Source organism: Triticum aestivum, chromosome 5A (genome assembly GCF_018294505.1).
Source record: "Triticum aestivum cultivar Chinese Spring chromosome 5A, IWGSC CS RefSeq v2.1, whole genome shotgun sequence".
Lineage (NCBI taxonomy): Eukaryota > Viridiplantae > Streptophyta > Magnoliopsida > Poales > Poaceae > Triticum > Triticum aestivum.
Genome location: NC_057806.1, coordinates 69,519,508 through 69,541,391, shown reverse-complemented (window position 1 = coordinate 69,541,391; position 21,884 = coordinate 69,519,508).

Here is a 21,884-nt window from a genome sequence, read left to right as displayed (position 1 = left end):
TGTGCCAGGCGGTCCTGTTGCTGATTACTCCGGGCGCGCTTGAAGGTGTTTGGCTCCTTAACGCCGAACTAGTGGATTGCCTTAAGAAGCTGCTTTGCGCTTCCGCTGCGAGGGCCGCAGTGTGCTCCTCCGTTCGGAGAGAGTGCTCTGTGTTTCCGTTAACTGTAATGACCCCCTGAGGTCCTGGCATCTTGAGCTTGAGGTATGCATAATGCGGTACCGCATTGAATCTCGCAAATGTGGTTCGCCCGAGTAGTGCATGATAACCACTGCGGAACGGGACTATATCAAAGATTAACTCTTCGCTTCGGAAGTTATCCGGGGATCCGAAGACCACTTCCAGTGTGACTGAGCCTGTGCAATGGGCCTCTACACCTGGTATGACGCCTTTAAAGGTCGTTTTTGTGGGTTTGATCCTTGAGGGGTCTATACCCATTTTGCGCACTGTGTCCTGGTAAAGCAGGTTCAGGCTGCTGCCGCCATCCATAAGGACTCGAGTGAGGTGAAATCCGTCAATGATTGGGTCTAGGACCAGTGCGGCGAAGCCGCCATGACGGATACTAGTGGGGTGGTCCCTGCAATCGAAGGTGATCGGACAGGAGGACCATGGGTTGAACTTTGGGGCGACTGGCTCCAACGCATATACGTCCCTGAGCACACGCTTCCGCTCCCTCTTGGGGATGTGGGTTGCATATATCATGTTCACCGTCCGCACTTGTGGGGGGAACCTCTTTTGTCCTCCGATGTTCGGCTGCCGGGGCTCTTCCTCGTCATCTCTATGTGGCCACTTATCTTTGTTTTCGGCATTTAACTTGTCGGCCTGCTTGAATACCCAACAATCCCTATTGGTGTGGTTGGCTGGCTTGTCGGGGGTGCCGTGTATTTGACACGAGCGATTGAGTATGCGGTCCAAACTGGACGGGCCCGGAGTGCTTCTTTTAAATGGATTTTTCCGCTGACCGGGTTTAGAGCCTTTGAATCTGGCATTGACTACCGTATCCTCGGTATTGTCGATGTTAATGCGGCCCTTATGTTTGTTGCGACGTGACCTGCCATTGCCGTCATTGGTGTCTGGAGTACCACGGTTCTTTGATATGTTATTACCGCGAGCCAGCCAGCTGTCTTCTCCCGCACAAAAGCAGGTCATGAGTGTCGTGAGGGCTGCCATAGATTTCGGCTTTTCCTGACCAAGGTGCCGGGCTAGCCACTCGTCGCGGATGTTGTGTTTAAAAGCTGCTAGGGCCTCTGCATCCGGACAGTCGATGATTTGATTTTTCTTTGTTAGGAACCGTGTCCAGAATTGCCTGGCCGATTCCTCTGGCTGCTGAATTATATGGCTCAGGTCATCGGCGTCTGGTGGTCGAACATAAGTTCCCTGAAAGTTGTCGAGGAATGCGGCTTCCAGATCTTCCCAACAGCCAATGGACTCTGCTGGCAAGCTGTTAAGCCAATGCCGAGCTGGTCCTTTAAGTTTGAGTGGGAGGTATTTGATTGCGTGTAGGTCATCACCGCGGGCCATGTGGGTGTGCAGGAGGAAATCCTCGATCCATACCGCAGGATCTGTCGTGTCGTCGTATGATTCTATGTTTACGGGTTTGAAACCCTGTGGGATTTGATGATCCATTACTCCATCTGTGAAGCATAAGGGGTGTGCGGCACCTCTGTACTGGGCTATATCGTGATGCAGCTTGTCGGAGTAATGGGCCACGGGTAGGCTAACCTAGGCCCAGAACCTTTCAAGACATTGAGGCAGACTGCGCCCCTCGAGACCCCAGGACGAAGAGCCACCTTCTGAGAGTCGGCGGCGAGGCGGCCAGCTGCCCACTCGCGGACGAGTCCCAGGGACGACTTCAGGATGAGCCGACTCCTGACTGGCGACTTTCGGAGAAACCGGCCTTGGGGAGTCGGCCCGCGACGCCAACAACCCCCATGCCCTCATAAAGAGGGACAGGACGGGGAGTGGCCACAGTAAGGTCCACTCCCACCCCTTTTTCCAAGGGCAGGCGTGGCTACAGTACGCCGTACCCGCGGAGATCTCCGCGCGGCGCGACACTGTTGCCATGCCGGCCCTGACATTAGCCCCAGGGGGCGGAGCCCTGTGCCCACGACGGCCTACTGGTACGACCCAGGGATGATGGGTCCCACCAGTCGGCGGGCGTACGAAAGACGGCGAAAGCACCACCAGTCGGCCCGGATGGGACTCGGCCACCAGAAGTCGGCCGGCCCCTCCCACGGGCCCCACGCGTCATTAATCAGACACGACAAGTAGTGGCCACAGTGATCGCCCGCCAGACGGCAGGGCTATCGCCACGATCTCATGACCGAGCCTGCGTCATTAGAGGCACGGCTACAGTAATCGGCAGCCGGCAAAGACCCAACCGTGGCGGACGCGGCCTGTCATTTCCACACCAAGCCAGTCGGCGGGCCCCAGGAGTCGGCGGATAAGACGGCGGCCAGAGAGACTGATGGCTGGGCCCGCGCCCAGCCAGATTACCATTGTACCCCTGGGGGGTAGGCCTATATATACCCCCCAGGGCATCCATGCAAATGGTTGGAATCCATTAGCACTAGACCAGATCATATAGGAAGGAGAGAGCTAGCCTTGCCTTCTCCTACCTCCAGGAAACAGCTCAAGGAGCAACCGTGTAAACACTTTGCCATAGTGATCATGCAGAGACCCCGTAGAGTAGTAGTAGGGGTATTATCTCCCCGGAGAGCCCTGAAGCTGGGTAAGATTCGCCGGCGTGCATGTCTTCGCCTTATCCCGTTTCCAGGCACCGGCGACGTTCTACTCGCCCCCACCATGATAAGCCATCCTTTTGCATATGTCGCACCCAACCCCCGACATTTGGCGCCCACCGTGGGGCCTGGTGCACCGTCGTCCGGAGACCTGCTCTGGACGGGAACCATTTTTCTCCCTGGCGAGCGCAGCCAGCCTAGCACGCCAGATGGAGTTTGCGCTGACGCGCTGCACGGCGTTGAGATCGCCTATGCAGCCAGCTGCCTTACCGATCTTGTCGGTGAGGTTCGCCTCTCCGATGAACCTGCATCCAACGCAGGCACAGGCGGCCCCGAGAGCCTCCTCGCGGGCCTCCTCGACCAACTCCACGTCGCCGACGAGCCTGCCGTGGACTTGGAGTCTGTAGGCTCCACCGACCCGATGCTGGTCGACTCCGACACCGCGTCGCTCGATGCGTTCCCCACCAACGTGGTGGTCTACGACGAGCCTCTCCCTCATGCGGAGAGCGACGGAAGCATCATCACCGAGGTTCTCGTCATCGGTCATGACGAGCCTCCCGGCAGAGGAGCTCATGACCCACTTGGCGCCACACTACAAGACCTGACTGCGCCCATTCCGGAAGATGCTGACGCGGAGACGTTGGAGGCGCACCGCCTTCAGCTCGTCGAAGGTGCGAAGAAGCTGGCTAGCATGAGACTCTTGTCAGAAGCCTACTAGCGTGAGATGGATCGCACTGTGGGTGGCTCGCCAGCCCCAGCTGGGCCCAGCCGCCTTGCCGCGGTCTAGCTGCGCGGCGTGGCCATCGCCAACCTGTTCGGGGCAAGTCGCCCTGTGTACGCCACGCCTGCGGAGAACATTTGAGCCACCCAGGCGGCAGCGGACGAGATGGACAACTTTGAGCGCGAAGAGCGCCGCCTGATGATGGAGCGAGTACAGCGGCTCCTCGACACGGCTGCCGCACGGAGGTGCCGCAGCAGCAAAATGACGAACTTCGCCCAGCTCAAGGCGCGACCTCTCGGACGCCGACTGGCGGCGCCCGAGGAAGGAAAGACAAGGATCCGGCTGTCAGCCACAGTCGGACTCACATTACCATAGAGCGCGACCAAGACGGCCGCCCGAGAGCAGTGGAACAACGGGACGACTGTCCGCCTCCTCCTCCTCGCAAGGAAAGGCGAGTCTCCCCGCCGCCTGTTGACCATCCGACTCTCGGCAACCGCCTTGGCCGCCGAGAGGGAGTCGGAGAAAACGATGCTCGCCACCGGATTGACCGACTTCACCGATTCCTGGCGCTGGAAGAAGAAGACGATTTGGGTCTGCCTTGTTTCGAGCCCCGCATTTGAGACGAGCCCTTTGCCAAAGGGTTCACGCTCCCAAGAGACACGCCCAAGTACACCGGCTCCATGAAGCCAGAGGACTGGCTGGTTGACTACTCCACGGCTGTCAACATAGTGAACGGCAACAAGCGTGTCGCCGTAAAATACGTTCCGCTCATGCTCTAGGGCATGGCCCGGACATGGCTGAATAGCCTGAAGCCCCGCAGCATCAACAGCTGGGTCGACTTCACCGAAGCATTCGTCCGCAACTTCACAAGCACGTACAAGCGTCCTCCTAAGCCTCGTCAGCTTTCCTTGTGCATGCAAGGCCCCAACGAGTCAACTCGCGACTACCTCACGCGTTGGGCCGAGCTTCGGAACTCCTGCGAGGGCATGCACGAGGTGCAGGCTATCGAGTACTTCACCGCCGGGTGCAGAGAAGGCACCCACCTCAAGCACAAGCTCCTCTGCGACGAGCCAGAAACCCTCGACGAGTTGCTGATCATAGCAGACAAGTATGCCACGGCCGACTCCTCCATGAAGGCGGAGATTCAAGTTAGCGCAACTGGCAAAGTGGCCCCTCAGGATCCAAGAACTCCGGCAGGAGACGCCAGTCGGCGGCAACAGCAGAACGACCACAAATGCAAGGCCCCACAGCCGGCAGGTCACGACAGTTGAAGACCAGCAGCCGGATGGGCAGCCTCCACCCAAGCGACAGAAAGGTGGCAAGCCCAACTGGTTGCCGGCTTTCTCATATGAGCAGACTCTGGATGGTCCTTGCAAGTTCCATAGCGGCGCGAAGCCGTCGAATCACACCACCTGGAAGTGCCACTGGCTCACCAAGATCGCCAAAGGAGACGGCCTCCTACCTCCCCCGCCTGCTGGGCAGCAACCTCCGCCTCCACCCCAGCAGCCGGCTGTCAGGCCAGTCGGCGCAGTACAAGACGAGTACCCCGAAGAGCACGGAGCCTACGTGATATTTACCAGCGTGGCTGATGATCGACGCAGCAGGCAGCTGTAGGGACAAGAGGTGAATGCAGTAGCATCAGAGACGACAGAGTTCATGCACTGGTCCGAGAAGCCTATCAGCTGGATCAGGGCTGATCACCCAGAGGTGATGCCGAGTCCGGGCTCTTATGCCTTGGTCTTGGATGCCACCTTTGCCACGGATAGACAAGCTGCTCGTTTCTCGCGAGTTCTGATAGACGGAGGCAGTAGCATCAACATCCTGTACAAGGACACCATAGAGAAATTAGGAATCAAGCAAAGACAGCTTCAGAACAGCCGGACTGTGTTCCACGACATTGTTCCTGGGCTTTCCTGCTCACCAATCAGCAAGATCCTGATGGACGTCCTCTTTGGAGACAAAGATCACTTCCACCGAGAGTCAGTTTGGTTTGAGGTGGTGGACCTCGAGAGCCCATACCATGCATTAGTTGGCCGACCCGCCCTGGCCAAGTTCATGGCGGTCCCCCACTACGCCTACCTCAAAATGAAGATGCCCAGTTCCAGGGGGATTCTGACTGTAGCCGGCGACTACCGGAAGTCGTCTGCCTGTGCGGCTGAGAGTAGTCGACTGGCCGAGTCCCTGGTGATCGCGGCCGAGAAGCGGCTCCTTGACCCGGTTGTGGCGATGGCCAGCAAGCAGCTAGAGGTGTCGCCTAACCCAAAGGAGTCGGAGGCTGAGGGTCCGTTCAAGCTGGCCAAGGAGACAAAGAAGATACCTTTGGATCCGGAGCACCCAGAGAGGTACGCTGTCGTAGGCGCAAACCTCGACAGCAAATAGGAAGGCGAGCTCGTCGATTTCCTCCGTGAGAATCGGGACATCTTCGCATGGTCCCCCAAAGACATGCTAGGTGTGCCAACGGAATTCGCCGAGCACAAGTTACATGTTCGATCTGATGCAAAGCCGGTTAGGCAGCCCTTGCGCCGCCTATCAGAAGAAAAGAGAAGAGTTGTCGGAGAAGAGATAGCCCGACTCCTAGCAGCCGGCTTCATTATGGAAGTATTCTTTACAGAATGGCTAGCCAACCCGGTCCTGGTACTGAAGAAGAACAAGCAGTGGCGAATGTGTATTGACTACACAAGCCTCAACAAGCCTTGCTCCAAGGACCCGTTTGCTCTACCAAGAATTGATCAGGTGATAGACTCCACAGCCGGATGCAAGCTGTTGAGCTTTTTGGATGCATATTCAGGATATCACCAGATCAAGCTGAACCCGGCTGACAGACTGAAGACCGCCTTCATCACGCCGTTTAGAGCCTTCTGCTACCTCACCATGACGTTTGGCTTGAGGAATGCCGGCGCCACCTTTCAGCGTTGCATGCAGAAGTGCCTCCTCAAGCAACTCGGCAGAAACGCCCATGTCTACATGGACGATGTGGTGGTGAAGACGGAAAAGCATGGAACACTGCTCGAAGACCTCAAGGAGACATTTGAGAACCTGCGCCAATTCCAGATCAAGCTCAACCCTGAGAAGTGCGTCTTCGGAGTACCAGCCGGCCAACTCCTTGGCTTCCTGGTCTCTGAACGCGGCATAGAGTGCAACCCTGTAAAGATGAAGGCCATTGAGAGGATGGAGGTACCCAGCCGACTGCTGGACGTGCAAAAGTTCACCGGCTGCTTGGCGTCCATCAGCCGATTCATCAGTCGGCTGGGCGAGAAAGCTCTCCCCTTATACCAGCTCATGAAGAAGACCAGTTTTTTTGAGTGGAACGACAAGGCGGATGAAGCTTTTCTCCAGTTGAAGAAGATGCTGACTACTCCACCCGTTCTGGTGGCTCCGACTTCTAAGGAACCTATGCTCCTGTACATCGCCGCCACTAGTCGGGTAGTCAGCACAGTCATTGTAGTGGAACGCAAGGAGGAAGGCAGGGCACTACCTGTCCAGAGACCGGTATATTACCTAAGCGAAGTACTGTCGGCCTCGAAGCAGAACTACCCCCACTACCAGAAGATGTGCTATGGCGTGCACTTTGCCGCCAAGAAATTGAAGCCTTACTTTCAAGAGCATCCAATCACTGTTGTCTGCACAGCCCCACTTGCCGAGATCATCGGAAGCCGAGATGCTTCTGTCCGAGTGGCCAAGTGGGCCATAGAGCTGGCTCCCTACACCATCCACTACCAGCCCCGCACCGCCATCAAGTCACAAGCACTGGCCGACTTTCTCGTCGACTGGGCCGAGACCCAGTACCTACCTCCAGCGCCTGACTCCACCCATTGGCGGATGCATTTCGACGGCTCCAAGATGCGCACTGGCTTGGGAGCCGGCGTTGTCCTCACTTCTCCTAAAGGCGACAAGCTCAAATACGCACTGCAAATCCATTTTGCCGCCTCCAACAACGTCGCCGAGTACGAGGCGCTAATTCACGGGCTCCGGCTTGCCAAAGAACTCGGCATTGGCTGGATCCTGTGTTGTGGCGACTCAGACTTAGTGGTCCAGCAGTCGTCTGGCGACTGGGACGCCAAAGATGCAAACATGGCGAGTTACCATTTCCACATGTAGCAACTCAGTGGGAATTTCGAGGGGTGCGAGTTCCTCCATGTGCCAAGAAACGACAACGACCAAGCAGACGCCTTGGCATGAATCGACTCTACCCGCCAAGCAATACCATCCGGGGTCGCCCTTCAACGCCTCCTCAAGCCGTGTGTCAAGCCTTCACCAGAATCAAACTCCATCTTCGTGCCGGCTCCTCCCGAAGAAGTCGGATCCGACTCCAGAGCCCCGACGAATGGTACGGGGATTTTGGCAGATGGCTCCAAAACCGCCACAGTCGAGGCCGGCCCAGGGACTGCAGAACCGGCCCGGGGACTACGGCGGCCGGCCCAAAGACTCCAGAACTCGACCCAAGAGCTGCGCCAGTCGGCCCGGGGACTTCATTAATCCAGCAAGCGGTTGTTGACTCCAGCCCACCGCTTCCCAGCCCAGCCGCCCTCGTCCAAGTCACAGTTCTGGCAGTGGAAGAAATAGCAGCACCCTCATGGGCCCAGCCCATCCTCAAATTTCTGGTGAGCAAAGAGCTACCGACTGATGAGACCTTAGCTCGGCAAGTACAACGCTGAGCGGCAGCCTACACTATAGTCAACAGAGAGCTGGTCAGGCGCAGCGTCACTGGTGTCTACCAGCGCTGCGTAAAGCCAGAGCAAGGCCAAGCAATTCTCAAAGACATCCATCAAGGCGGGTGCAGCCACCATGCGGCTTCAAGAGCACTCGTCGCCAAAGCTTTCCGACATGGTTTCTTTTGGCCAGCGGCCTTAGAAGAGGCCAAGGAATTGGTCCAAAAATGCAAAGGGTGCCAGAAGTTCTGCTCCAAGCCGCATCAGCCGGCTTCTGCACTCAAGACCATCCCCATTGCCTGGCCTTTCGCAGTTTGGGGTCTAGACATGGTGGGACCATTCAAGACGGCACGAGGTGGCTTAACTCACTTATTTGTCGAGGTGGACAAGTTCACCAAGTGGATAGAAGCGAAGCCAATCAAGAAACTGAACGGTCCGACTGCCGTGACTTTCATCTCCAACATCACAATTCGGTACGGCATACCACATAGCATCATCACCGACAACGGCACGAATTTTGCCAAAGGCGCCTTGGCTCGTTTCTGTGTGACACAGGGCATCCGATTGGACCTAGCATCCGTCGCCCATCCACAGTCAAACGGCCAGGTGGAGCAAGCAAATGGCCTCATCCTGTCCGGCATCAAGCCCCGACTAATCGAGCCTCTGGAGCGCTCGGCTGGATGCTGGCTCGACGAGTTGCCAGCCGTCCTCTAGAGTCTGCGCATGACTCCAAACAAGTCAACCGGCTTCACGCCTTTCTTCCTCGTCTACGGTGCTGAAGCCGTCAGCCGGTCCAGCATCTACCAGCCGAGCCTGCGCAGATACTACAACAGGAAGGTCAGGCCGAGATCTTTCCAGGAGGGCGACCTCATGCTCCGACTAATCCAGCGAACAGCCGGCCAGCAGAAGCTGTCGGCGCCTTGGGAAGGCCCCTTCATCATCAGTAAAGTACTGGGCAACGACTCCTACTACCTGATCGACGCTCAGAAGCCCCGAGCAGGCAAGAGGGTTGACTCCGGCAAAGAGACAGAGCGGCCATGGAATGCAAATCTCCTCCGAAAATTTTACAGTTAAACGCAGTATGTATCACGCTACCTTTTGTATTAAATGTACCAAGACTTCGGGGCCCTCGAGAAGAGCTCGGGGACTGCCCTCTTTTATCTATATGATAAGAAATATGCCTTCGAGTATATTACTCTTTGTTATGCCGCTTGGCACCGGGTTTGACTAGTCGGCCCGGGGACTTGCTGACATGCGCTATGAAATGCTTCCTACAGCCGGACAAGTAGTGTGTGGCGTCTAAACCGTCTCCTGCCAGAAGCCGCAGCTTGCAGAGCGACTGTCTGGTGGGCAGGAGTAAGGAAGAATGGGCGTCCACATGAAAAATGGCTAAGGACTCAAAGCACAAACATAGCTTAAGGCCGGCTTCTAGCCTTTTTTGCAAACCGAGTCTTGAATAGTCGGCTTGCCGCCTTCTATCCGACTTGTTAAACAACCCTAAAACGACTAAGTACTTGCCTTCCCAAAGTGACCAAGAATTTGATCCAGCAGCAGTCCGCGGAGCGGCTGTCTGACTGACAAAGACGGCAACTGAGGGAAGACGGCAAAGGAAAAAGCCAAAAGAACAATGAGCAAGAAAGATAGAAGTCGGATGAATATTTACATAACAAAGGCCCTTGGCCGAATCTTTGAGCAGAATTTCAAAATACACCCCGCGGGTGGAATTGTGCGGATTAACGAGTTCTTCAAAAACTATTAGAACAGTTAAAACAAAGACAAGGTGGCAGCCTAAGGGGCGGCAGACGGGTTTGGAGGATCAGTGGAGACGGCGGTGTTGGATGTTGGGGCGGCCGGCTGGGCGGTCTCGGCTTGATCACCTCCAGCAGCAGTCGGCTCAGGCGGGCACGGCTCATTGCTGGAGGCACGGTCGAGCTGAGGCTGGCCGTCCGCTCCGTCTTCCGGTGCCTCCGTCTCGCTTCCATCCTCCGCCTCGTCTTCCTCCTCGACGCTGGAGCCGATCACCTCTGCCGAGTCCTCGCCGTAGTCGGGGTTCAACCCAAACCACTCCGGCGGCACCTCCTCGCCGTCTTCAGCCCGCTCGGGGACAAAGATGCTGGTGTTGGTGTACTCGGCGATCGCCGCCGCACGCTTGACAAGGGCGTCTTCCATGGCTGCCAGCTCCGGCTGGGCCTCTGACCGGAGTGTGGGCAGCCGGTCTAGGTCCAGCCCCGGATACCACGCCTTAATGAATTCCAAGGCTCGGTGCGCTCTGGCGCAGGCCGAGGAACCCTTCCAGGCCTCAAGATGGCCAGTCGCAACCTCCAGCCAGTCGGCAGTCCCACTAGGGGTGCGCAGAGCCTGCACATCTAGCCACAGGGCGGCGATCGCTTGGGCGCCAACACGTTGAAGCCGGCGCAGCATCTGGTGGGCCGGACGCAGGCGAGCCCCAATGCTCAAAATATGCTCATCAAGAGTCCGAGGGGCATTAGCGGCGATCTCCACGCCACCCGCCCTCCGCTCATCGCGGTCGGCCTCGATAGGTTGAATGGCAGCCTGCGAGTGGCCAGGAAAGAAGTCTGCCGATACGGAAAGAATGAAGAACAAGTCGAAAAAAAACCAGGAGTTGGCTCGACATATAGTCGGCGGCTCGAAGAAGGAAAGCAAAGAAGCTCACCGTCGACGACGTCCTAGATCTCATGGAAGCCAGAGACCAGCATTGCCTCCTTGTCGGTCCAGGAGGAGCGCTCGCTCGCGAACTCGGCCCGGAGGGCGGCTTCCGCCTCTTCCGCCTCCTTGTACGTCTTCGTAAGCAGCTCCTTCTGCTCTGCCAATTGTGCGGCCAGCAGATCGCGCTCTGCGGCGAGCTTGCTGCACTCCTCCCCCTTGGCGCACAACATGGAGTTGGCTTCACTCAGCTGCTGTTGAAGAGCGGCGTTGGCCTCTGAAGAGAAAGAACAAAGAAGGCGTTAAGTCATCAACAAAGAAGGTCGCCGGGGAGATCTGCCCCGACTGCTTAGCAGTCGGCCCGAATCTCGGGGACTACAGCCCGCGGGTGCGCCCCCGCAAAGAAGAAAAAGGACTCACTCCGGCTCTCCGACAGGTCGGCAGTCCGCTTGCCCAGCTCTTCAACGTTGCAGTTGAAGGCGGTGACACGGAGGTTGTGATAGTCCTGCAACAAGTATTTCAGAACAAAGGTTAGTACCCGGAACTTACCAATTGGAGTTCCAGGCCGCCTGCTCAGCAGCCGGCCCAGAACTCGGGGACTACATCCAGTGGGTGCGCTGGCGCGCCCCCACAGAGAGAAACAAGAAAACAGGGACAAAGGAGAAAGCATACCCGAATGGCTGCCCGCCACACCAGGTGCGCCTTGGTGCAGTTTTGGATGGCGTCGCTCTCAGCTCGCAGCTTCGTCTGGACATCCAGAAGCGCCTGGTTCAGCGGGCTGGTGCCGCCTCCTCGTACCCACCCAATGGGCGCGGCGCTCGTCGCTTCGGCGTCTGGAATCGTCGAGCTGGCGGTGCCGGTCTCCAAGGGGCGTGGCGCCGAAGTCGCCTTCTCAAGACGGCGGCGCGTTAGCAAGCCGACTTGAAGGAGTAGCCTTGGCGCGGCCTCATCTTCAGTCGGTGGCAAGGGCGGATCCGCCGGCTGTTTGCCTTGCGCGCTTCTAGATGGCGGCGGGGGCGGCTGTGGCGGCGCGACCACGTCCAGCGTGGGGGCGTCGCCGCCGCCTCTCTCCACAATCGGGAACTCGCCGCCGGCTTCCCCTGACTGCCCCGTGAACTCCGGGGGCGGCGGCGCGGAGTTCAAAGGGGTGACGAACACCGCCGACCACCGGGGCGCAACTTCCTTAGCCGGATGCTTTGCCGCAGTGGCGGCCTCGGCCGCCTCCAGCTTCTTCAGGGCGGAGGCCTCCGCCTTCTCGGCCTCCGCTTTCTCCCGGCGGGTGGCCTCGTCCTCCTCGCGCTTCTCCCGCGTGTTCCGCTCCATTGCCTCTCGAAGGTCGGTGGCAGGGTTAATCCGCCGAGTGGTGGCAGACGTCTCCACCGACCCCATGACGGAGGCGGCGGCAACCCTCTCAGGAGTGAGGGGAGCCCTGAGGCGAGAAAAGCATATGAAAAACTCAGACAAGATCAACAAAGAGAAAATAAAGATAAGGGACGGAGGCGCTTACGCAGAGACCAGCGGCTGCTTCTTCACCTCCTTGCGGAAGCGGTTGGCTTTCGCGGCCGCCTCTACCCGCTTGGTCGCGGCGGCTGCTCCCTTGAACTTCTTCGACCAGCCACCAAGCGTACTCAGCCCGGCCCGGCGCTTCTTCGCACCGCCTTGAGCGTCCAAGCCGGCGGAGGAACTCGCGCTTGGCTGGCCGGCTTTTGGCTGGCGACGCGGGGCGACTCCTCCCTTGGCCTCGTCGTCAGGCCAGTCGGCGAAAGTGGCCGAAGGCCTAGAGCCGCCTGCTTCTCCTCCTCCTCCCTCGGCGTCGGCTTCCATGGCTGCCGCCCCCAAGTCGGGATCGTCGACGTCGCTCTCCGCCCGATCAGGGACAAACTAACGAGCCGGCCCCGCGGTGCCGGCCGAAGGACGGACGAGAGGATTCTGATTCAAAACAAAAACGGTCAGACTTGACAAGTCGGACTCGGCAGCAAAAGAAACAGAAGAAGAAGGAAGACGACTTACAATAGGCGGGGGGTTGGCGCGCGAATACGGCTCCTTGCCGAACCGCCAGTCCACCGAGAGACTACAGTTCGCCATGTAGTACACCATGTTTGCCACCTCCGCGTGAGGCATGTCCTTGGAGCACATCCGACTCGGGTCCCGATGACCGCTCATCTGGCAGATCAGGTGAGGTCGGCCTTGGAGTGGGAGTACTCGGCGCGCCACGAAGGCGGCCCCGGTCAGGCCCTCCGACTGCGTCAGCACTCGGAGTCACGCGACGGTGGCGGCACCAGCGGGAGACAGCGTCCTGGCTCAGTGTGACCAGTTGGGGAGCCTTCCAGCCGGCGCGCCGGCTTCGTAAGCCGGCAGGTTGACCCAGTCGCCTTCTGGGGCGACGTTCTTCACATAAAAATATGACCGCTGCCACATCTTCACCAACTTAATCAGTGCGATGGTGGGAAACGAATTGTCGGCCACTGATCTCCACATCGCGATGAATGCACCGCACTAGGCCGGCACGCCGGCGACATGTGTTCTGAGCTTGGATTGGAAGAACTCACCCCAGAGCTCGATGGTGGGGAGAACGCCGAGGAAGCCTTCGCACGGGGTGGCAAAGGCAGCCAGCAGCACCACCGTGTTCGGAGTAAGGTGGTGCGGCTTGAGCCCGTGGAACTCCAAGAAGGAGCGGAAGAAGCCGCTCGCCGGCAGTCCCAGGCCGTGCATGAGGTGCAAGCAGAATATGACCCGCTCGCCCTCCTCCGGCGCCAGCGATATCTCTCCCTCCAGCGCGAGGCGGACCCGCACTAAGTCCCTGCCAGGCAGCCGCCGTGTCTAGCGGAGGATCTCGATGTCATCGTCGTCAACCTTAGAGCCATCTCACACTCCAGAGCGAACAGTAGGAGGCGCGACGGCGAAGGAGGAGCTCATCGCTGCGGGTGCGGCGTGGTTCGGAGCAGCAGCGGCAAGAAGAAGAAGAAGCAAGAAGGAGCGAAAGGAAGTGGGGAGAATTGGCGCGCGTGCTTCGCCGCCCCCCTCCCCCTGCCTACTTGTAGGCTCGTCGGCTGAGAAGTCGAGGGGGCGGACGTGGGATTAACTGCGCCCGGGACCCCACAACCCCCACGATTTACCACATGAAGTTACCACGCGCTATAACCGCGCGGGAACCCCAACCGTCCGCGCGGCCGCAATGGATCCGTTCGCATGCCGAGGCGCGGTAGTGGCGGGCCCCGCCTGTAGGCCTGTCCTGTCGCACGCGTGGGCGATGAGACTAGCTCCGCCACGTGGCGCCTCGCGATGGGTCAACCACGGGCGGCAACCCGGAAGCTTATCAGGCACGCCGCCTGAACTCCGCCGCAACGTTCAAACTTTTTTAGGGGCAAGTCGGCCTTGAGCAAGTCCGACTCCAACTAGTCGGCTTGACAGAAGACAGCTAGCGAAGCCCAGATCTGACCGCCGGAGAGAAGAAACTGTTGAGGCTCCATGACATGTCGCCCTCGGAGCCTCACCAGCTTCGAGGACTACTGTCGGAGTAATGGGCCACGGGTAGGCTAACCCAGGCCCAGAACCTTTCAAGACATTGAGGCAGACTGCGCCCCTCGAGACCCCAAGATGAAGAGCCGCCTTCTGAGTGTCGGCGGCGTGGCGGCCGGCTGCCCACTCGCGGCCGAGTCCCAGGGACGACTTCAGGATGAGCCGACTCCTGACTGGTGACTTCTAGAGAAGCCGGCCTTGGGGAGTTGGCCCGTGACGCCAACAACCCCCATGCCCTCATAAAGAGGGACGGGACAGGGAGTGGCCACAGTAAGGTCCACTCCGACCCCTTTTTCCAAGGGCAGGCATGGCTACAGCACGCCGTACCCGCGGAGATCTCCGTGCGGTGCGACACTTTTGCCATGCCGGCCCTGACATCAGCCCCAGCGGGCGGAGCCCTGTGCCCATGACGGCCTGCTGGTATGACCCAGGGATGATGGGTCCCACCAGTCGGCGGGCGTACGAAAGACGGCGAAAGCACCACTAGTCGGCCCGGATGGGAGTCGGCCACCAGAAGTCGGCCGGCCCCTCCCACAGGCCCCACACGCCATTAATCAGGCACGACAAGTAGTGGCCACAGTGATCGCCCGCCAGACAGCGGGGCTGTCGCCACGACCTCATGACCGAGCCTACGTCATTAGAGGCACGGCTACAGTAATCTGCAGCCGGCAAAGACCCGCCCGTGGCGGACGCGGCCTGTCGGCTCCACACCAAGCCAGTCGGCGAGGCCCACCAGTCGGTGGGCCCCAGGAGTCGACGGATAAGACGGCGGCCAGAGAGACTGACGGCTGGGCCCGCACCCAGCCGGATTACCATTGTACCCCTGGGGGGTAGGCCTATATAAACCCCCCAAGGCATCCATGCAAAGGGTTGGAATCCATTAGCACTAGACCAGATCATATAGGAAGGAGAGAGCTAGCCTTGCCTTCTCCTACCTCCAGGAAATATCTCAAGGAGCAACCGTGTAAACACTTTGCCATAGTGATCATGCGGAGACCCCGTAGATCAGCAGTAGGGGTATTATCTCCCCGGAGAGCCCTGAAGCTTGGTAAGATTCGCCGACGTGCATGTCTTCACCTTATCCCGTTTCCAGGCACCGGCGACGTTCTACTCGCCCCCACCATGATAAGCCATCCTTTAGCATATGTCGCACCAAACCCCCGACACAGCTCCAATGAGTCTTGCCCGCTGTGTTCGGCCCGGTCGGATTTACTTTTATTGTATCCAGCGTGACGTTTATCGTCTCGCATAGTGGCGCGCCCTTGTGATCCGTAGATCGATCTTGAATGTTTTGCTTTGTCCTCCAATATGTCTCGCAGGTCTGGCGTATTTCCCCATGCCTTTTTATTTGAATGGCGTCGGGGTGCGGGTTGAGCTTTTGGTTGGAATGCATCTCTATCGCGGCCACGAGGTGGCCGATCAGCCACGTCATACGCTTCTTCCTCCAGTCGGGGTAGCAACCTGCATTTTGGGTAACTCTTGGAGGGGCGTTCGAGTTTATATTCCTCGGTCATGAGGACTTCAGTCCATCTGTCAGCTAGCAGATCTTGATCATCTTGAAGCTGTTGCTGCTTTTTCTTAAGGCTATTTGCCGTGGCTATAAGCCGGCGCTTGAAGCGCTCTTGTTCGACGGGATCCTCTGGCACGACGAATTCGTCATCACCGAGGCTTGCCTCGTCTTCGGAGGGGGCATGTAATTATCATCCTCCGCCTCTCCATCTGCCGCTCTCTCTGGAGGGCTGGCCTCTCCATCCTCCTGTCCTAGATCGTGCTGGAGGGGATTGTTGCCATCTTCGGCACTATCCGGAGTGTTATTATCTCCTGTGTCGGTATCACCACTTTTGCTTTGGCGGGACTTAGAGCGGCGCCGCTGACGTCGGCGCTTGGGTTGCTTCTTGGAGGGGTCATCCTCCACTGTCTCGTCGCCATTGCCTTCTTTGGGTGTGTCCACCATGTATATATCATATGGTGAGGTGGCTATCCAGTGCCCTGTGGGCAGTGGTTCCTCTTCGTCTCCCGCATCGTCGTCCATACCGTCGATGTCTTCGGAGTCGAAGTCGAGCATGTCGGTTAAGTCGTCGATAGTGGCTACTAAGTGGGTGGTGGGTGGGCAGCGAATTTCTTCGTCATCCGCGTCCCAATCCTGCCGGCCATAGTTCGGCCAGGATCCTCCTGACAAGGAGAGAGACCTTAATGAGTTCAGTATGTCGCCAAAGGGCGAGTACTCAAAAATATCCGCGGAGGTAAACTCCATGATCGGTGCCCAATCGGATTCGCTAGGAACGGGCGCAGGCGGTTCGGAGTCCGTGGCCGGAGAAGGATCCGGCAGTCTGACAACACGGCTCTCATGCAGGGTAAGGTCGATGTTCAGCTAGATCGCCGCTGAGGGTAAGGCCTTCATGGCGGGGTCCATCCACCCGTCCATGGACGGCGCAACTGGCTCCGAATTGAGGGTCGGAGCGGCTGCCGGTGCGATCTCCTGAACATTGTCTGATGGTAGAGCTAAATCGTACTCATCGTGACCGCGTGACGCACAAGGCAGAGGCTCGAATCCATCGAAGATCAAGTCTCCACGGATATCGGCCGTGTAGTTTAAGCTTCCAAACCTGACATGGTGGCCAGAGGCGTAACTTTCGATCTGCTCCAGATGGCCAAGCGAGTTGGCCCGCAGTGCGAAGCTGCCGAACACAAAGATCTGCCCAGGGAGAAAAGTCTCACCCTGGACTGCATCTCTATCGATGATAGTAGGAGCCATCAAGCCTAACGGCGACGACACAGAGGAACTCTCAATGAAAGCACCAATGTCGGTGTCAAAACCGGCGGCTCTCGGGTAGGGGGTCCCAAACTGTGCGTCTAAGGCGGATGGTAACAGGAGGCAGGGAACACGATGTTTTACCCAGGTTCTGGCCTTCTTGATGGAGGTAAAACCCTACGTCCTACTTGATTTATTCTTGATGATATGAGTAGTACAAGAGTTGATCTACCACGAGATCGGAGAGGCTAAACCCTAGAAGCTAGCCTATGGTATCATTGTCTATTGTCCTACGGACTAAAACCCTCCGGTTTATATAGACACCGGAAAGGGCTAGGGTTACACAAGGTCGGTTACAAAGGAGGAGATATACATATCCGTATTTCCTAGCTTGCCTTCCACGCCAAGTAGAGTCCCATCCGGACACGAGACGAAGTCTTCAATCTTGTATCTTCATAGTCTAACAGTCCGGCCAAAGGATATAGGCCGGCTGTTCGGAGACCCCCTAATCCAGGACTCCCTCAATCATCCTTGCTGTACACACCTTTTGAGAGAGCCATACATAATTTGGAATTTGATAGAATACTCTATGTGCTTCACTTATATCTTTTGAGCTCTATAGTTTTACTCTAGCGCTTCACTTATATCTTTTGAGTTATATAATTTTGCTCTAGTGCTTCACTTATATCTTTTAGAGCACGGTGGTGGATTTGTTTTATAGAAACTATTGATCTCTCATGCTTCACTTAGATTATTTTGAGAGTCTTAATAGCATGGTAATTTGCTTAATAACAATAATATGCTTGGTATTCAAGATTTGTAAACTTTCTTTTGAGTGCGTTGAATACTAACAAAAAATTGATGCTTGATAATTGTTTTGAGATATGAGGATGGTGATATTAGAGTCATGCTAGTTGAGTAGTTGTGAATTTGAGAAATGCTTGTGTTAAAGTTTGTGATTCCCGTAGCATGCACGTATGGTGAACCGTTATGTGATGAAGTCGGAGCATGATTTATTTATTGATTGTCTTCCTTATGAGTGGCGGTCGGGGACGAGCGATGGTCTTTTCCTACCAATCTATCCCCCTAGGAGCATGCGCGTAATACTTTGCTTTGATAACTTCTAGGTTTTTGCAATAAGTATATGAGTTCTTTATGACTAATGTTGAGTCCATGGATTATACGCACTTTCCTTCCTTCCATCATTGCTAGCCTCTCTAACACCGTGCACTTTTCGCTGGTATCATACACCCACCAAATACCTTCCTCAAAACAGCCACCATAGCTACCTATCATGGCATTTCCATAGCCATTCCGAGATATATTGCCATGCAATTTTCCACTGCTCCGTTCATTATGACACGCTCCATCATTGTCATATTGCTAGCATGATCATGTAATTGACATCGTATTTGTGGCAAAGCCACCATTCATAATTCTTTCATACATGTCACTCTTGATTCATTGCATATCCCGGTACACCGCCGGAGGCATTCATATAGAGTCATATTTTGTTCTAAGTATTGAGTTGTAATTGTTGAGTTGTAAGAAAAATAAAAAGTGTGATGATCATCATTTTTAGAGCATTGTCCCAAGTTAGGAAAGGATGATAGAGACTATGATTCCCCCACAAGTCGAGATGAGACTCCGGATGAAAAAGAAAAAAAAAGAAAAAGAGGCCATAAAAAAGAGAAGACCCAAAAAAATGAGAGAAAAAGAGAGAAGGGACAATGTTACTATCCTTTTACCACACTTGTGCTTCAAAGTAGCACCATGATCTTCATGATAGAGAGTCTCTCATTCTGTCACTTTCATATACTAGTGGGAATTTCTCATTATAGAACTTGGATTGTATATTCCAATGATGGGCTTCCTCAAAATGCCTAGGTATTCGTGAGCAAGCGAGTTGGATGCACACCCACTTAGTTTCTTTTGTTGAGCTTTCATATACTTATAGCTCTAGTGCATCTGTTGCATGGAAATCCCTACTCACTCACATTGATATCTATTGATGGGCATCTCCATAGCTCGTTGACACGCCTAGTTGATGTGAGACTATCTTCCCCTCTTTTTGTCTTCTCCACAACCACCATTCTATTCCACATATAGTGCTATATCCAGGGCTCACGCTCATGTATTGCGTGAAGATCGAAAAAGTTTTGAAAATGTCAAAAGTATGAAACAATTGCTTGGCTTGTCATCGGGGTTGTGCATGATTTAAATACTTTGTGTGGTGAAGATAGAGCATAACCAGACTATAGGATTTTGTAGGGATAGCTTTCTTTGGCCATGTTATTTTGAGAACACATAATTGCTTTGTTAGTATGCTTGAAGTATTATTATTTTTATGTCAACATGAACTTTTATCTTGAATCTTTTGAATCTGAATATTCATACCACAATTAAGAAGATTTACATTGAAATTATGCCAAGTAGCACTCCGCATAAAAAATTATGTTTTTATCATTTACCTACTCGAGGACGAGCGGGAATTAAGCTTGGGGATGCTTGACACGTCTCCAACGTATCTATAATTTTTGATTGCTCCATGCTATATTATCTACTGTTTTGGACATTATTGGGCTTTAATATCCACTTTTATATTATTTTTGGGACTAACCTACTAACCGGAGGCCCAGCCCAGAATTGTTGTTTTTTGCCTGTTTTAGGGTTCCGAAGAAAAGGAATATCAAACGGAGTCCAAACGGAATGAAACCTTCAGGAACGTGATTTTCTCACCGAATACAACTCAGGAGACTTGGACCCTACGTCAAGGCACGTAATAGGAGGCCACGAGGTAGGGGGTGCGCCCTACCCTACCAGGCGCGCCCCCACCCTCGTGGGCCCCTTGTTGCTCCACTGACGTACTTCTTCCTCCTATATATACCCACATACCCCCAAACGATCAGATACGAAGCCAAAAACCTAATTCCACCGCCGCAACTTTCTGTATCCACGAGATCCCATCTTAGGGCCTGTTCCGGAGCTCCGCAGGAGGGGGCATCGATCACGGCGGGCTTCTACATCATCATACAAGCCCCTCCGATGAAGTGTGAGTAGTTTACTTCAGACCTACGGGTCCATAGTTAGTAGCTAGATGGCTACTTCTCTCGTTTTGGATCTCAATGCAATGTTCTCCCCCTCTCTCGTGGAGATCTATTCGATGTAATCTTCTATTTGTGGTGTGTTTGTTGAGACCGATGAATTGTGGGTTTATGATCCAGTCTATCTATGAATAATATTTGAATCTTCTTTGAATTATTTTATGTGTGATTGGTTATCTTTGGAAGTCTCTTCGAATTATCAGTTTGGTTTGGCCTACTAGATTGGTTGTTCTTGCCATGGGAGAAGTGCTTAGCTTTGGGTTCGATCTTGCGGTGTCCTTTCCCAGTGATAGAAGGGGCAGCAAGGCATGTATTGTATCGTTGCCATCGAGGATAACAAGATGGGGTTTTTATCATATTGCATGAAACTATCCCTCTACATCATGTCATCTTGCTTAAGGCGTTACTCTGTTTTTAACTTAATACTCTAGATGCATGCTGGATAGCGGTCGATGAGTGGAGTAATAGTAGTAGATGCAGGCAGGAGTCGGTCTACTTGTCTCGGACGTGATGCCTATATACATGATCATACCTAGATATTCTCATAACTATGCTCAATTCTGTCAATTGCTCAATAGTAATTTGTTCACCCACCGTAGAATATGTATGCTCTTGAGAGAAGCCACTAGTGGAACCTATGGCCCCCGGGTCTCTTTCTCATCATATCAATATCCATTACTTTATTATTGCTTTGCTTTTACTTTTTACTTTGCATCTCTATACCAAAAGTACCAAAAATATGATTTATCATCTCTATCAGATCTCACTTTCGCAAGTGACCGTGAAGGGATTGACAACCCCTAAGCGCGTTGGTTGCGTTGAGCTATTGTTTTTATGTAGGTACGAGGGACTCGTGCGTAGCCTCCTACTGGATTGATACTTTGGTTCTCAAAAACTGAGGGAAATACTTACGCTACTTTGATGCATCATCCTCTCCTCTTCGAGGAAATCCAACGCAGTGCTCAAGAGGTAGCATCGCGCCGGCCCCCGTGTGTTTGGCTGCACCCGCCACGCCCATGCCCCTGCCCGTGCGCGCCCCTCCACCCACCGCGGCACCAGTCCCTGTGCGTTTGGCTGCACCCACCGCGCCTGTGCCCGTGCGTGCACCCCCTCAGCGGCATGGGATGCTGCCGTCGACCGCTACCTCTCAGCAGTGCCAGTTGCCGTCCTCCCGCGCCCCGCCCGTCGATCGTGCGATGACATGATGTTTGATTTACAAGTGAAGAACATTTTGTGCTTCCTTGAAGACTTCAACAATGGCGTCCCGAAGGACGACAACGACAACGACGGCGCGGCACGCCGCCTCCGCCGCCACCGGAAATAGTGTTTTTGGGGTTTAATACTATATCTCGAATTCTCGATCATATGAATATAAATTCGCAGTGTGACTGAATGAAAGATATGGTTTGAACGAAGTTTCATTTTTCTCTCTTAATGTACAGAATTATCAAACGATTTTATTCAAAAAAGTTAATGGTTTTTAAATATAAAACACTCATCGCAAACGTTTTAGTTAGAACACCCGTATGCAAACCGACAGCTTCCCTGAGAAGACAAGGGAAAATGCGCGGAGCAGGATTTCTGCATCCCATCAATGCAAATGGTTGTTTTGCATGACACGTATGCAACCACGTACAAACAATTGGGTAAGATTTGCATATCTCTCATTTTAGGTATGTTGCCATTTGTCAAACTGGAAAGATTGTCATTTGTTTATCTAGTAACATTGCCATTTG